Raw genomic sequence first — 16,709 nt, forward strand, 5'->3', positions numbered from 1 at the left:
CCCCACACACATCCTCCTCGGACCCCTGTCAGTGACCCCTGCAGGTCACCGGACCCCAGTTGGGAACCACTGACTTAAAACACATGGCTTGAATGGATGAGTGGATTCTTGTTGTGTAAAAGTTGAGGGGCTCTAGAGGTAGAGAGAGAGAGAGAGAGAGAGAGAGAGAAGGAATAGAGGGAAAGAGAGAGAGAGATTGGTGTTTTTTTGACAATAGCAGAGACTTGGTTGCGCACCGGCTTCAAGTTGATGTATTTCGTTAGAACAATCTATTCCCTACATAAGTGATGCCATAAATTGTACCCGACTGACCTGGCAGGGGGTTTACCTAAGCTTTTAATACAGACGGGTGATTTATGGCCGCTGCTGGGACTTCTTTCTGGGATCTCCGGGTTTATGGCGATTTAGGGAGAAACAAGCGGCCTGGCTGGGGGAAGTTTCCCCGGCCCCACCGTGCGTCTCTCCGGATCCCAGGGTCACACAGCCCGGGGAAAAAGCCTCTTAATTACTCTGTTTTCTTTTCTTTTTTCTTTCTCCCTCTTTTTTTTTTTTTTTTACTTTTTGGCTTTTGCCCCCCCACCACCACCACCACCCGCTTCCTAAATGGAGATGTAATAGTTAAACCCAACGTCTTCAATCTTGTAAATTTAGTTTGCTTTTAATTAATACATTATGGGCCTATTACACTCTGGGTCTCGCCTGTTTCAGAGTGCCACAGTAGCTGCAAACATAAATAAGCTAAACAAGCGCTTGAACTCAACCACTCACTTTACTTCACTGAGCTGTCTGAGCGCTTTTACTTGGCTAAAATGAGGCCCAACAAAGAATGACCAGTTACTTTGCGCAGAACTTGTTATTCATGCCATAATGGTTCTTTTGTGGCGATAATAATGTAATGTCCAGGTCCTTTTTTGTATTTGACTTTTTCCTTTCCTTTTTTTTTTTTTAATTTGGATATTCAAATGTGTTGAAAGTGTCCATTAAATTTTGATCAGGAACTTTAATGCCACTTCAGTGGTTTTATATTATCCTTCAATCATGAAATGTATTATGTTTTTTTTTTTTTCGTCAAAATGATAAGTCGGTCGTTGCAGTGCTGTTGAGGTCAGGGGATCCTGTGGCCTCGGTGTGTGTTAGGCCTTGGGCTGTTGGACCTACAGCTGCTATCGGTGTGCTGAGGAGACAAATTGCGTCGATGACAGTCCTGTGTAGCGCACAGGCGGTTTGGTTACTCTTTGGTGTAAATTACTTTTGATGGAGGAAGGAAGCACAAGGGGGGGAAAAGAGAGAGCTGTGTACGAGCGCAGGCAGCATAATGATATTCAGGTCAGGCCAACGAGCAGGAGACCCACGTCGATGCCGTTTGTCTGAGTTTATTGTCTTTTAATGCGTTCCTGTTGTGCGTAATGGGATTGAAGTGCTTATGCTATGCTTAAAGACGATGTATCGCTGTTTCTTATCTATAGTCTACCAGCCTGTTAAGTTTCTGTTTCAACTTGGGTTTCAGTGAAAAAAAAAGTTGCCTGTGTATTTGAGGTCTGCTCCGTTCTGCTTGCACTGGAAACGCAGAAGCTCTCATGATGACTCCCACTAGAATAAGCCTCACCTGGGAAATGTTTCTGTGTAAACTAAGACAAATGGGCTTTTATGGCCGCAGCTCAGGGTTCCCGCACTCACCCTCCATGCCCCCCCCCCCCCCCCCCCCCCCTGTTTACGGCGGTGTATTTCGTGGAATGATTCCGCGCAGTCAGGGCCTTTGAAGCGCACATGTTTATGTTTTTATGTGGGTGAGATCACACCTCCACAGGAGCTCTCCTGTGCCTGTTTGCAGTTGGCACATTTTCTCATCAAACTCCCGTGATTTATTCTCTCTCCTGTTCTTTCTTTAGCAGAGGAGCTCCCCTCGCCGTCATCATCATCATCATCATCATCATTATTTTACTATCAATATAAAAGGGCGTTGCTCGGCAGTGGCAAATCATATAAGTAGGGGGGCAGGGGGGTTTGTAAATTATTGTTTCCAGTTGGTGATCATCGGGCAGACATCACTCTTACAGAAAGAATTCATGTTAAGAAGAGAAATACAAAATAATAATAATGATTTATCTCCTCTCTCGCTATAAACCTACTAGAATACCATAAATGATAAATATGCGTAAATTCGATTCCCACCAAAATAAAACATGCCTCAGTTAAATGTAATTGAGGGTATTTAACGTGATTTAAAAGGGATCCTGGTAAACTGATGTATTTTTCACCCCTAATAAAAGCCAAAGTACTGACCCGTGGCGACTTAATTGATACGTGTTGCCTCTGATATTAATATTAAAAATTAGGCTACAGCACTTTATTTGGACATTTGGAGGGTCGTATCTTGCTCAAACACAGTTAACATTCATGACAAAAGGAGTAACGGAGCCATTTTGTCCGGCACACTTGCTGTCCGAAGGCCTTCATCCGCCTGAGCTTAATTTAAGAGCGCAGCATGTGTGGCCCGAGCAGGACTCACAGTCAAGCTGCAGGATGCGTTCAACTTTACTTCAGGAGCTCTTCTGCATAACATTCAAAAGCAAATTACTGAACAAATGTGTTTAGGGTCACAATAGACGTGACAAAGGGGGCTATTAGAGGTGGCCATCACACAAAGCATTTCAAGGGCCGAGTGGAAATCTGCTAAAGAGGCGTGGAAGTGAATTTGCAAAATAAAAGCATTTTGGCAATTCTGCTAATGAATCATTGTCGAGGTCAGTATCTATCTATCTATCTATCTATCTATCTATCTATCTATCTATCTATCTATCTATCTATCTATCTATCTATCTATCTATCTAATTTATTTATAGGCATAGCGTACTTTAATAATTGGACTATTAAGCTCTTCATCTTAGAAAGGTGGTCGTATAAAACAGAAATAAAGGATTTTTTAATAAGAAGAAATAATAGTGCTGGGAGAGTGCTGTAATAAGAGATAGTCGCACAAACACCCACACAACACACACACAGTGTACAAAGTGTCAATTGATGCGGTCATATTGATCGGGCGAATTAGCGCTGCTCAGCCTCTTAAAAGCGCAGAATCAGGTTTGATGCGGGAGACTGCCGAGCTGTCTTCTTGCTAGAAGCAATTACCAATTCATAGGGATATTTATCAATGCGTCCTGAATCAATTTGCAGGGTGAAGGATGACTTGTGCATTAGCCGCGAGAGCACGTTGGGCACTAAGGGTTTCTGTTTTTCCAATGTAACAGTTATGATAATGATAGTAATAATAACAACAACGATAAAAAAGAATAATGATAATAATAATAATAATGATAATTCAGATATTAAGATTTAGTTCAGAGTAATTAATTTATTTTATGAGCAGGGAAATACAACAGCAGTTCCAGTATAAATATATAAATATAAGTTACGTATGTATATATTTATATATATTTAAAATAAATATATACCCTGTATTTTCAATATATATTACATATATATTTTAAATAATATATATTAAAAAATAAAAGTAAATCAAATAATAAGGCTCATATATTGTTGTTGTTGTTGTTATTATTATTATTATTATTATTATTATTACATTGGTACATCAGTCAACTGTTTTTGCATCTCACCATAAAGTGTATGTACAATTTAATTCGATCAAGACTTTTTGCCTTCGTTCATCACATTTGCACTTGTGCTTCCCATTGGTGTTGCCTTTACATTTCTAGTATTTGCTTTAGAGGAACAAATTCGCACAACAATGCAGACGCGTCTCAGCATTCACAGATTTGCACTCGTTTCAAAGCATACATGAAGAAGAGAAACCATAAAGACATGAGAGACAACAGCAGTTCCAGTCCATCACGCTCACCAGTATCCTGGCATCTTGACCTCGACAGGGATCCGAGCCACTCAGTAGGTCATATGCTAGGCAGCAGCCATGTTGAACAGATGTACAGTGACTTAGGTTCAGATTGGCGTAAGGCGCTCAGGAAGAAGGGGGAGTGGATGACGACATGTAGGGAGTTGGGGTGGGATGGTATGGGGGGGGGGGTGTTGGTGGTGGCTGGGATATGGGGCGGATTTGGATCAGAGACCTAGAGAGCAGCAGAGCTGACAGACTTTACAGATGCAGTGGGCCTGCGGGAGCGCTCATGTGCACCATCCGATGGGTCATAGCTCAAATGGCGGCGCGGAAAGATTCACCGAGCTGGAATTTCACATGTAGGCAAGCAACAGCCGTGTCAGGCCTGCTGGGGCCTTCACACACCAGGAAGCAGGATGACCAATGAAAATAAGGGAGGAAAATGTGGATGTTGTCCATTCAGATTTGATTGTGTAGAACCGTGCTGTGGAGTCCCTATTGAAGATGAGAAAATATGACACCCGGGATGTTGTCAAGACAAATCCGTTTCACTGTATTTGTTTAGGGCTTTGCATCATAAAGGCGCTCTGTAGCTTGGCTTTTGGAGAAAACAGGATCAGCAGGGGTAGAATACAAAACCGGCATTAGAAATGTGAAAGTAAGTAATATTGTTATTACAGTAGGCTGATACAGTATGTTTTGTAGGCTGTGGATGTTAGTTTACAGTGAACTCTACCTGCAGTTGAATTCTACCAAAATCAAAATGGTTGTGGCTATATGCGCACAATAGCAACAACTCTAAAGAGCTAGTGCTAATACTCTATTCAGCCATTTATATGACACCATAAAGTGACACCAATCTAGTGTATGTGCCATACAGTAACTGTGACATGAATAATGTGATCACAGGTAGAGAAATGTGATTAACTTATGCTATAACTGCTCTCTGTTACTCCAAGTAAAGTCTGAGTACTACCCTTACTGTATTTTACCACATGTAACGCTTGCCTTTGCAAACATAATCATACTAATATAGCTGTGCGCTGTGTTTAAATTGGCGCTTCCATTCTCCCAGTGTTGTTTTAATTGCTTTAAGGTTATATATTTGCGGTCATGAAACAAGCTGTAGCCAGCAGTATGCCACAGTGCGATCTCCTAAGGATATTTTCTGGACCATTTCCAGAGCTGTATGTGAGAATGCAGCTTGTGCGTATATGGCTGTTTTGTATATGGCGTTTGTGTGTGCAGTCCATCCTGGCATCTGACAGAGGGGCCTTGTGGGATGGCAGGTCTTTGACACCCACTGTCGAGAGCAAGCAGGAGAGGGCGAATGTGTCTGGGCCTGCCCACCGCACAGACACACTGCTGCTGTCTGCAGTCAGCCATGCAGAACAAGGGAGAGAGAGCGACGCACACATACACACACACACACAGACATGGGGATTGAGTAAGAGGAAGAGAGTGAAGGAGATTTTGAGCTAACAGGGAGAACAAGATGGGTGGTACATCAAGGGGGTAAGAGTGTGTGTGTCTGTGTGTACTTGTGTGTGTGTTGCTGGAGGTACAGTATGTCAAAGTATGCTCCCTCGTCTAATGAAGGTGGTTAGAATTTTTATTTTTATAAATGAGTTATATAATGGTAGCATAGAGAGATGTAGATGCCATCCTGTGTATTAGTCTTTGTCATTAATAAGAACTGAGGTTCATCTTGAACCTTAATAACACTGATATATTTTGACAAATACTCATGTGAATCTTGTCAGACTTATTTTTCCTCTTACAGTTTGATTCCCTGCTATTTTTCACAAACTTAATTTTTTTTGGTCATGGGAAAAGCCGACATAGTGAAAGTTTTGCGCGTGCAAGTGTGTGTGTGTGTGTGGATGGTTGATGGGTGTGCCACATATAAGCTCACTCACAGAGGGATCTTCTCTCCATACCAAGTTATATTAATGGCTTTCAAAATACTGATGAAATGTCTGACATAATATTAATGGCCGTAGGAGTTGGCGTTTTATTGGCCCTGTCTGCACCGGATGTCCATAAAAAGCAGCTGAAAGTACCATGTGTCAAAACGACCAGATTATAAGTGAGTTAGGACCCCCTGTGCTTTCCACCCACACTCAACCCATGTCCTGTGACCCTTACCCAGAGGTCACATGGGGACCTGTTTGGATGATTTAGATCAAGGGGGGTGGGGGGGGGCTACTCTCCGAGGGTAGTCTTGTTGCTTCACAACAATAGCTGTCCTAACACAATCAAGCTCCAGGGGTTATCCTTTTCCAGTGGCGAATAAAAATACTCTGAAAGAGGATGTGTATATTTAGAGAGACCCACGGCGGAACTTTCCACGGCTCGTTGACACATATAAACACTCACACAAACACACCGGGTCTAAAGCACAGTCGGAGACCGGGTCAGTGATGTGCGCTTGACTTCTTTTGTCGTCGTGGACGGAGATCAGTTCTGCCGTCTGCGTGTAGTACGTGGAGCACTTATGAGCGATGACTAAGAGGCTGTGCGGACATGCGATGGCCATTATGGCTGTTCGTCTGTTGGCAAGCACAGAAATGGCAGGCACTGGAGGTTTGAAGGGTGGAGTTTAAGGGGCGAGGGGGGGGTGGGGGGGGCTGACTTCTCCTAGCAGCAGTCTGATCCACCTCAGGGCCTCCTCCCACAATTTCTTTACGAGCTACAGGCTCTTGTAACAAAATTTGCCGATGGAGCAGAAAAAGATCTTTGATATTTGACTTTAAAAAATGGCCTGTTACATCTGTCTGGAGAGCGAACGCCACTGTAAAACGGTGTGCCTTGAGGGGGAAGAAAGGCCACATCACCTGGTTTCAGCCTCTGCCAGTCTTGTTAAATATAAGAAGAAAAGAGAGATGGGGGATATGGGGAGGGAAATGTCTTTGTCGAGTTTAACCATAGCTGGGTGGTTGATGGTGGGACTTCTGGAGGCAGAGGACCTAGCCATAGGCCCTGTTCACTTCAAGAGTAGGAAAACAGCCTTTGCCAATTTTCAAAGAGCCATCCTGAGTAAGCTCACGTGTGATGATAGGAACGGCTTCAAGGGGAATGCTGGAGTCATGACTGATGTGATGAGCTCAAATGTCCACTGTAATCAACCATAATGCATGTGTGAGAACAAGAGTGTTTGAAAGGTGTATATTTTACTTGGTGAGGGGCCTGTCCACGTGGAGATCAGCGTTGCAGCAGGCCGCTATTACACCTTATTCTGGCCCACTTCTCATCCTTGGTGTCAAAAACACTCGCCACCTGCACTTCATCTACACTTCAAAAGGCCCGCAGGCAAGAGGAGGGCTCCCCACTTCCATTAAATATTTCTCCCTTTCTCTTTTTGTCTTCTCAAGAACAGCAGCAGGCTTAACCAGACCCCTGCTCTCTTATCAACAGTGCACCAAATTCAATCTTAAAGACGTCCTCCTCCTCTGCACAGCTCGCACAGGTTGAATCCAACACAATTCAGTGGCAGCAGCGCCGATCACACGTGACCTTTTGTCAAGATATTTACATAATCCCCATGGTTCCACGCTGCAGTCTCCTGGAGGCACTGCCAGCTGTGAGGAGCAGTTATTTAACCTCTGCTCAAGTTAAAATGGAGTCTCAGTGACATAGTGACTTTAATGTTTAAGTGAGTGCAATATTTAGAGGACAATGAATGGAAGGTTAAAAAGCTTTACTTGGGAAAGTATTTCATGGGGGCAGTCTAGCAGATGTGGAGGTGTTGGTTTTAGTCTTTTGTTACTCAGATGGTCCTAACACTTGTCCATTTGGTAGAGCTGTTCATGACAGATAGCTATAAATTGGTGTGTGTGTGTGTGTGTGTGTGTGTGTGTGTGTGTGACACAGATACACTCATGATGTGTGTTTTCAGCAGCAGACGGAGGATAGGAAGGGAGGCCACCCTGTGGGTTTGCCATCAGCTTCAGTCAGTTCACAGAGCTGTTCCACTTTTAAAAGAAAGTCTGTTCTCCGGCAGACTTTCTTCCTGTTGAAAGGACGGTGTCTGTTCTCACTGCAAGTTAACTTCACTGAGGAGAAAAACAAATTCATATATGTCGTGGAAACTCAAATATAAAGATTTCTTTATGTGTGGGCCTGTGGTGAATGGTGGTTGTTAGCTGTGATTTTAACAGGGATTTGACAGTGAGCGCTGTGAAGGACTAATTGCAATGAGCCAGATGAAAGCAGCGTACAATATAGGCTGACCCCCTCCCTCTGTGCCAAGTCAGGCCATAAACAGCTTTCCTTTCCCCTCTCACACCCTATGGAAATCCCTTCTGACCTCTCAACACACACACACACACACACAAACTGAACACACATGAATGGTGACAGTTGCTTAATCACACAGCCATACACACGCATGCACACATTACCTCTGCCCAATACACATGCACACGAGGCCCCCCTCTTCCATGAAATCCTCACCCGTGCACCCACCCGTTTCTTAGGGTCAGAGCCCACATCCACATCCCCTCTGCTCCTCCGCTAATGAATCAATCAGCTGGTTCCATTCATTTCATTGCTGTCAGACCCCATCGATCAGCCCCTCTCTCCCCCGTCCCAACAGAGCAGCGGGGGAGCTCAGAGATCGAGAGGAGAAGAAACATCTCGACAGTTCAAAGACTCTTAATTTCTTATCCGCTTCGCTTCCCCAGAAATATGGCGTTTTGATGGTGTGCAGCAGCGTGAATGCGTGTTTCTGTGCGAAATGAAAGCAAGAGAAGGGATTAAAAACAAGATCAAGAAAGGCAAGACGTCTTCTCTTGGAGTTTATATGTAGTGTCTGACCTTCCTTTTACCTTTGCGAGACTAGCGTGTTAGCACTGTGGATTCCAACATCGCAGGAAGGCCAGAGATAGCGGGTGGCGGATTTCAGCCAGGTGCAAGCTCATTCATTTCCATTGATGCCCCTTCCTCGCTATGATGCATAAACCGCCCCGCCCTACTCTGGCGTTTGAGCCTCTAGCTTGGCGAGGTAAGCCGTGTGTAGGGTGGGTCCAACTCTCACCACGCTCCACTCCCCCACCTACCGAGTCAAAGTCAGAAAGGTTATCAGTTATTAAAGCAAAGTTGGAGCTATATGTGTGTGTGTGTGTGTGTGTGTGTGTGTGTGTGTGAGGCCACGCAGAGTGAGAGAGGGAGGCAAGAAGAGAGGGTGCTCATTTTCAAAAGCCACTGTTTATTGGCCAGCCTGTTCATTTCAAAAGGTGTTGAGAGAAGCAACTATGGAGACCAGTGGTTGCAGAGAGGTTGCAAGGACCCAAGGTCAATTGAGTTGAGGTTAGGGGAGAGAAGGGTGGAGAAGAGGAAGCAGTGTGACGAGTGGAGTAACAGAGCAGCAGTAGGTTCCGAGATTGTGAGATCCATCTGAGCAGAGAAACTGTAATCTCCTGATTTGGAAATTTGCCACCAATCTATCGTCCAAGTCTGCACTTTCACACCATGCAGCTTCCTTCCTGATACAGGGTTGTGCCTGGGAAGGGATTTTCACCTTTCCACCAGTACCTTTGACTATCTTTTACCCACGGTCTCGGTACCTTGCGCGCACACATGCACTCACATTGGACCCAGATGAAAGGTCTAGGCTTTGATGCAGTCAGAAAGGAATCTGCAGGCAGGTTTTTAATGAATCTGACAAGGAAGCCAGTGCCAATCAATTGAAACATTGTGCGACGATTTCAAGATGCAATCTCCGATAGTGTCAGAGAAGGTGAGTAAATGGCAGCTGGAACGAAATAATTATAGTTGAACAAAAGGCATAGGGAGCGAGTGAGTAAACACGAATCTCATACGACTTGAGATTGCAAGCTCACCAACAGTGGAGCATTGTGGTTTTATTATCTGATCACGGTTAAACGTAGGAGAAATTCAAAGCCTTGTTAAGCCGGGTTATCAATGGGAACAAAGCACAGTGTACCTTTACAATGTTTGGTTTCTTGTCATTGATTTATAAGAACCTATATATTTAATTGCCGTTTGATTAGAGGAAGTCTAACGTTGTGCAACTGCAGTGGTGATTTGGCACAAGTTAATCAGGTGCCACCAACTTCAAGGTCCCTGCATGTATTGTGCCAGCCAGACAGCCTGGCGCTTTGGCCTGCCAAAGAGGAAGAACCGAAAGGTTCAAGGCTTTCCAACAAAAAAGGTGGGCATTAAGCAAAAATCCTGTGCAGACAAAGCTTTCTTTTATGTGGTGTTTACCTGCCCCCCGTTTTTTTTTTTTTTTTTTTTTTACCTCCCTGCCACTTTCTTTGGCCTTGTCCCTTTCCCAGCCTTGCTTTTAGCCTATGATCCATCCGCCCCCTCTCTATAACTGTCATTCTAGCCCTTTGTTCTTTCTTCTCATCCTTTTTGTCCATCGTTCTGCCCTCTGCCCCTGTTCAGGTCCCTCTCTGTGACTGCAGCTTATCACAGTTACAGTAGGTCCTAATTGCAGTATTATTTTCCCCTCCGTTATCTCATGCCCTTGTGGTATCAAAATCCCAGCAGCAACAGTAAACAGCTGGGAGACAGATGCTATTTACTGCTTGGAGACCCTTTGTTGTTGCCTACTACTTGATAACGTCTTGACTGTCAAGATGACTTCCCCTATTGTGTGTGGAGAGAGGAAAGTCTTAAGTTAAAAGGCATGGCAAACGCATGTCATCTCTGATCATTCCACTGACCTGAATTGTTTTCTGTGTCTCACGAAGGCCAAATGGTTTTATGTATACAGAGCAGGGAAGCAAAAAAAAAAATCAGGTTCAATGACTGACACTTAGGTGACAGGTCTGACACGCACTTTCCTTTCAACATGTCATTGTCACCCTCTGCTCTTTTTTTTCACAGAACATGTCAGCTTATACAATAAAAAGATTAGAGCAGAGGGAACGGCTACATAAAAGAAAGGCAAGACTGCCTCAGTAGGCTGTAACGCAATATGTTGCTTTAGCTGGCAGAGGGTGTCTAAGAGTGAGTCGCGTGAGGTGTCTGGGTTTTAAATACCTCAGCCAAACAGCTTAGTGTGAAAACAATCGACAAGAGACATGAAAGTGTGAGCGAGAACACACAGAGGGGTCAGATAACCCCTGGCCAGATGGGGTTGGGTCAAGGGAACAGGGGAGAGAGGTTGTGTGTGTGTGTGAATGTGGAGGGTAGGGGGTGTTGCAATGTTTGTGCCACTAGTGTTAGGAAAGGGATACAAAAGCATTACCCTCTGTGCCACTTTTGGCCTCTGTAAATCCCCAGGGGTGCAGGAACTAAAAGGGTGGTGATGATTAGAGATTCAATTTGGCTTGCCATCAATCAATGCTACCAAGACAGACAGGATTGTTGCCGATAGCCCATCCTTGCAACCAGATTGGGTTTGTGCCACTTGGGATTCACGCCCTTTTTTCACGCTTTGTTAATTAAGCGACCAAGCTGCCCCTGCACTTACTTATTTATGAATCTTGGCTTCGACCGGTGCTGAAGACCACTTATTAGTCCCATAATTAGTCCATCACTAATGGCCCTGCTTCCAGACAATCCATACAATCTCAATCGAGACCGCCGACCCCCATTCCATCTATGCACACACGCAACCATAACGTCCATGTGACCTTGACATTACACAACCCACGTTGTCTGGTGTTGTGTTTCTGTGCTACTGGGTAAAGTGCCCCCATATGGGATAATGAGGCAACACTTAAAAAAATCAATTTCCATCTCCGTCTGTGTAAGTAATTCCTCACCTGTTCATTAACCCAAGAATAGAGGCTGGATGTTTTGAGCCTCCACAGTTATTAGATATGTAAGAGAACCTGAAGGAACAGAACGGGAGGTTTCATGTTGGTGAAATATTAACACTTAACCAGAGCTTGAGAGGGCTATGCAGATTCCACTCCTGATTTATTGATATGTGTGCATTACTTTCAACAAGAGCATGGAAATACAGCAGATGTGTACTGTTGACTTCATAACACCTTTTTTGAATGAAGTATGCCAGTAGCATGACATCATTCTTATAGCCCCAATCTTATAATTACTGTAACTACCAATCAGTCCTGCAAACACTCAGCCCAAAAGCCTTTTTCCCTTCCTTTCAATGAAGTCACTGTTCAGGGTCAGTAAGCCCATCCGCTGTGGCCTTGTGTGGTGCGGTTTGAATCCCATAAACACTGGTCCCGAGTCAGATTTACTGGCCAGCAGCCCTGGGGATTCATTTGTATTCTACCCACTTTGGCTGTTTCAGGGTCAGGGCCGATGACTAATCAGGTCACTGCTGATCCACACCCTGCGGTCGGAGCATAACCAACCCCACCTAGCTTACTTGGACCACCAAGAGGTCTGGCTTGTGTATTTGTGCGTGTGTTGAAGGTAGATGGAACACATGTGAGCTGGATGGAAACATGCTGATATTTTTGGTGCATCTCATTTCCCATGTCTCCAGTTAGGGGGGAAAAAAAACAAAACCAAACTGGCACCTCGTTGTTGTTTATTCCCTTCAGATTGTATCACCACAGGCCACAACAGAACTGAACCCAGCTGAACACATGTGCTAATGGGTGAGTTTAGGCATAAACACAGGGATTGTTATTTTTTAACTGGGTAAGTTTGCCGAGGGCTGTGTTCTAAGGATCACAATAAGGCAGGTGGGTAGTTGGGGTAGGGTGGGAGGGGGGACTTCTGGGGGAGTTATGAAAAAGTTAACCGTTGCGTCTCTTGGACAACCCTGGTGCAAAACAAGCTTCCTCTCATTTGTGTTTACTGCAATGTGCACGTTGTTTGAAAAGGCACAGAGAGAAGTAAAGAAAGACAAATCTGTAGCTCCCTGCAGAATTGCTTCACTTCCAGAAATCACTGTCTCTTGTCTTTTCCTCTGAGGCACAATTTATCCCATCAGCCATCTGTGGTAGTCAGATTATCCAGATAATATAATTTCAAAATGGGATGGGCAGTCAAAACAGCAAAGGTTAATCTATAATCTAAGTATTGTTTGTCAGCCTGACCTTTTTAACCAATGACCTCTTGCAGATGTGTGAGCAAACTCCTTGTCCTTTTGATCTACTTAAACATCTTCCTGTGAAAATGTGGCACCTTTTAAAATACTTGTGTGGTCCTGTTGAAATTCCCAGATGACCTTCTGTTTCCACACACACACACACACACACACACACACACACACACACACACACACACACACACACACTGCCATTCAAAATAGAAATTCATGTTTTCGATACAGGAAAATATGTGTGCACCGTGTGTCAGCAAATAAATCAATGGAAGCCTGGCGGCCTTGTGGCTAGAGCTACTGTGTGTGTGTGTGTGTGTGTGTGTGTGTGTAGTGGTGGTATGGGGGTAATTGGTGACACAGCGCTCCTTCCACACTGCCAGTTTTAGTTACACATCAATGAACGGTGAATAATACATTAGCCAGGATAGCCCACAATTCCTCCTACGTATCCCGTGAGAAAGACAGAGGGATGGAGACATAGACACATGACAAAATGAAAAATGTCTACACTATATATCTCCTATAGAGAAAAAACAAGCTTGAGGAGAAAAGATATTTAACCTCGAGCTCCCCCTTCCCTCCCTAACCTCATTTGTCAACCACATCACTCAGCCAAACCGTCACACTTCAACCTACCTCACTTCCTGTTTAGATAGTGTCCCTCCTCACTCGTCCTAATGCACAAGCAGCTTCTTTCCTTTAGATTTATGCTGCTGTTTAGGAGCTTTAAGGACAACACAGCACCTTCAGATGAAAGAGGAGTCGAGGCATAAACTCTAGGCCAGTCAGCTGGCTTGGGTTTAGCTGACTTGCTGAAGTGTGTGAGGGTCCTTGAGCATGGACCAGTGATGCAAGTGGTTCTGTAATCATGGTGCGATTATTTCAACATCCATCTTACTAGGACAATGACAGGATGAGTTTCTGTTTGTGTATGTGTGTTAGAGAAAGATAGAACGCTCATTTAGTCTGTATCTATGTCGCCCTGTGCGGTGTGCGTGTGTGTGTCTTAGTGTGTGTATGTGTGTGGATCTTCTGCATTCAGGGACTTGTATCCTTGCTAGTCTTTCATATTCTGTGCATGTGCGTGTGCATATATGTGTGTCCGTGTGTGTGTATGTGTTACTAACCGCCGTATGATTTATTCCCTCTTTCTCTTGTGTTGCTGTCTGGGGCCTTCTGTGTGTCATGCCAATGCGCAGAGGTCTTTATGTAATTGAAGCGGGCCTCTGAAAACCCCCTGCCATATGGACCCCAGCAGCCTTGGATGCCTGTCTGTCCATCCGTCAATTTCTTTTAATTGCCCAGAGCCAGGATTCTGTGCCACGGCTATCTATCGGGTGGTTTCTCCATAGGTTAAATACATTAATATGTAATAAGGTTTGGGACCTCACCAATCCCTGACAATGAGATTGACCAGATAATGCTGAGCTGGGCTGAAAACAGGTAGAGTGTGGATGCTGTAGTCTGGCTGTAACTTTCCTTATACTGTCATTTTCATCCCCATTTGATTTACAACCTCATTTCCTAAATGTGTTTCTCAAAACTGCTACCAAATTACTCGTAAAATACTAGATGGTGCTACTTCCCCCTTTACTTACTTTATTTGTTTATTTGAGAAAATATAAGACTGTGAACCAAAAACAACCCTTCATTGTCCTGATATCGTGTCATTGAAAGCAACAAACTAGAACTAGAGTTGTGTATTGTTTGCAGTATAAATGTAGTTATTGTTTTGTGTGATAAAGTTTATGTCCCTGTGTAGTGTAAAGTTATTTAGCCAGGCTCCTGGAATCTTTGTGGTGTATTGTGTATTTTGGAGGTGAGAGTTTGCCAATCTCCCCAGCAGTTATTTCGTTTATTCGCGCTAATTATACTAAAAGAAATGTGCTTATAATTTATTGAGGCAGTACAACAGCTCATACCTTTAACAGCCAGAAAGTTCTTCTCCGTCCTCTCAGCTCTTATTTGCCCCCTTCAAATTGCATCATCCCTCTGGAGTCACATAAAGTCTTTGTTGCATCTGTTGTGAGAATGTTGCAGCTGATGTTCGCATTTTCTCATATCGTCTCGCAATGTTGGCAGTCCAAGAAATGAAGCCTATTCTGCAGCACTGTTACACTTACAAGAAGCCCACCTTGCAGGAATATAAGCTACATGGCTAATATGTAAATGTAACGCACATGTAAGGTCAAGCAGATATTAGAATCGACACGTCAATGTTTTAAGCTTTTTATTGATGCTCCCGACGTCCTCTCTGTATGCCCGTCTCCTGGCTGGTTCATTACTGGTGCTTTTAGCTGCTAAAGAGGTGAAGTCCATTTGCACAGAGGAGGTCTAACAAGTCAAGTTATTACAGCAGCCAAGTGTGAGATTAATTAACTCAGTGGCGATTAAGAATGCCGCTCTGACAAGAATCTCTGTGGAAGCGAGGGGTTGTGCGAGGGAGAGACAGAGAGTGAGAGCGACACGCAGATAGTGTGAGAGAAAGCTTCCACTCCAAAACAGATCAATGCGATTAATCTCACGCATCCGTTTGTAAGTATGTGACATCGAAAAACAAAATAGCCATAAATTATAATGAACCCCCCCCCCCCGCACCTCTTACTCTAAATTAATGATGCCATATAACAAATACACACATTTGTCTGCCACCACCCACTTCAGAGATGAAATAAAAGCCTTGTCCCCAAAATAAATGCATGAATCCTTTTCCGTAATCAATCGGCAGCTGTTTGTCATCACAGATCATTAACCGTTGTCCGCGGTTCAAAAGAATGAAAGAAGGGCAAGACAGAAATGAGGTTGTACACAGCTGTCTCATGCAAGACAGCAACGCCACTGCCAAGGTTTTTGCGGGATGGAAATTTCAACTACTTGACTTCAAAGCTGGTTAGTGGGTTAAAGTCAGCAAGCATACACCTAAGCAGGAGTAAAAGATGAAGAATGGGAGTGGAAGCCATATGTGTGAAGGGAGAGACTGTCATAAAGGTGGAGAGAAAGGAGAAACAGAAAAGAAAGGGAGGAAATAAGGAAGGATTTGTGAGGGAAAGAGAAGAAGAAGAACAAAAGTAGATGACCTGCCCAGTTTACTTTGCCCAGTGTTTTATATAAACAGCATCTGGTGTCTGAGCCATTGTCCCTGTTCCTGTTTGTATTTGTAGTGTCTCATGCTACATTAGGATTTTAATTGTTTTACAAAGAGCACCACTCCCCAACCTCTTTGTACGCATTTGTACAGAGAAACAGATATCTGTGCTTTTATGTGTATCTGTCTATCTATTATGTGTATCTTTCTGCGTATGGGTTTGCGTGGCTGTCAGAGTAAGGGTGTGTGTGTGTGTGTGTGTGTGTGTGTGTGTGTGTGTGTGTGTGTGTGTGTGTGTGTGTGCGCGTGTGTGCGAGATCGTCTTAGTCACACCGGCCCGCAGAGCCCTGACCTGGCGAGCTGCATTCCTAACTTTAACGGCCCTAACCTCTGTTTTTGTTCCCAGTGTCTTTGACCTGAATGGTTAATGACTGGGCAGGCAGGTAAACTGTAACAAGCCCTCTGTCTACTTAATGAGCTGATGTGAGAGGCACCAGCCTGCCCGCAGGGTTTGCACGTCACCTGCTCCTCCTTATCCTTCCTTTAGAAAAGAGAGGACACGGTAGTGGAGGTGCAATGATGTGTATGCGTGGTGGTGATGGGGGTATAGTGTAATTACTCATCTCCTAAAATTCCCCATCTGCCAATTTTTTTTCTTTTTTTCCCACTCTTTTTTTTTTTTTCTTCCTCACAGGTAAACGAGGGCATACCTGGGAAATTAACATGACTGGTGGTGATAATTGACTTGATAATTACCCCGCAAC

General features: G+C 44.1%; 1 protein-coding gene and 1 long non-coding RNA gene across 9 annotated transcripts in view; one reads left to right on the forward strand and one right to left on the reverse strand.

Annotated features, from left to right (window-relative positions):
* Positions 1-3,937, reverse strand: part of LOC111650048 (uncharacterized) — a 9,728-nt gene extending 5,791 nt beyond the window's left edge. The window contains exon 1 of the long non-coding RNA XR_002760371.2: positions 3,860-3,937. This is a non-coding gene — a long non-coding RNA (uncharacterized LOC111650048). The remainder of the gene's footprint in view (positions 1-3,859) is intronic.
* Positions 1-16,709, forward strand: part of LOC111650047 (ephrin type-B receptor 3-like) — a 60,116-nt gene that overhangs the window by 2,668 nt on the left and 40,739 nt on the right. The gene's annotated exons all lie outside the window — the stretch shown is intronic.

Source organism: Seriola lalandi, unplaced genomic scaffold (genome assembly GCF_002814215.2).
Source record: "Seriola lalandi dorsalis isolate HSWRI2012SDOR001 ecotype SW California unplaced genomic scaffold, Sedor1 jcf7180002052122, whole genome shotgun sequence".
Taxonomy (NCBI): domain Eukaryota; kingdom Metazoa; phylum Chordata; class Actinopteri; order Carangiformes; family Carangidae; genus Seriola; species Seriola lalandi.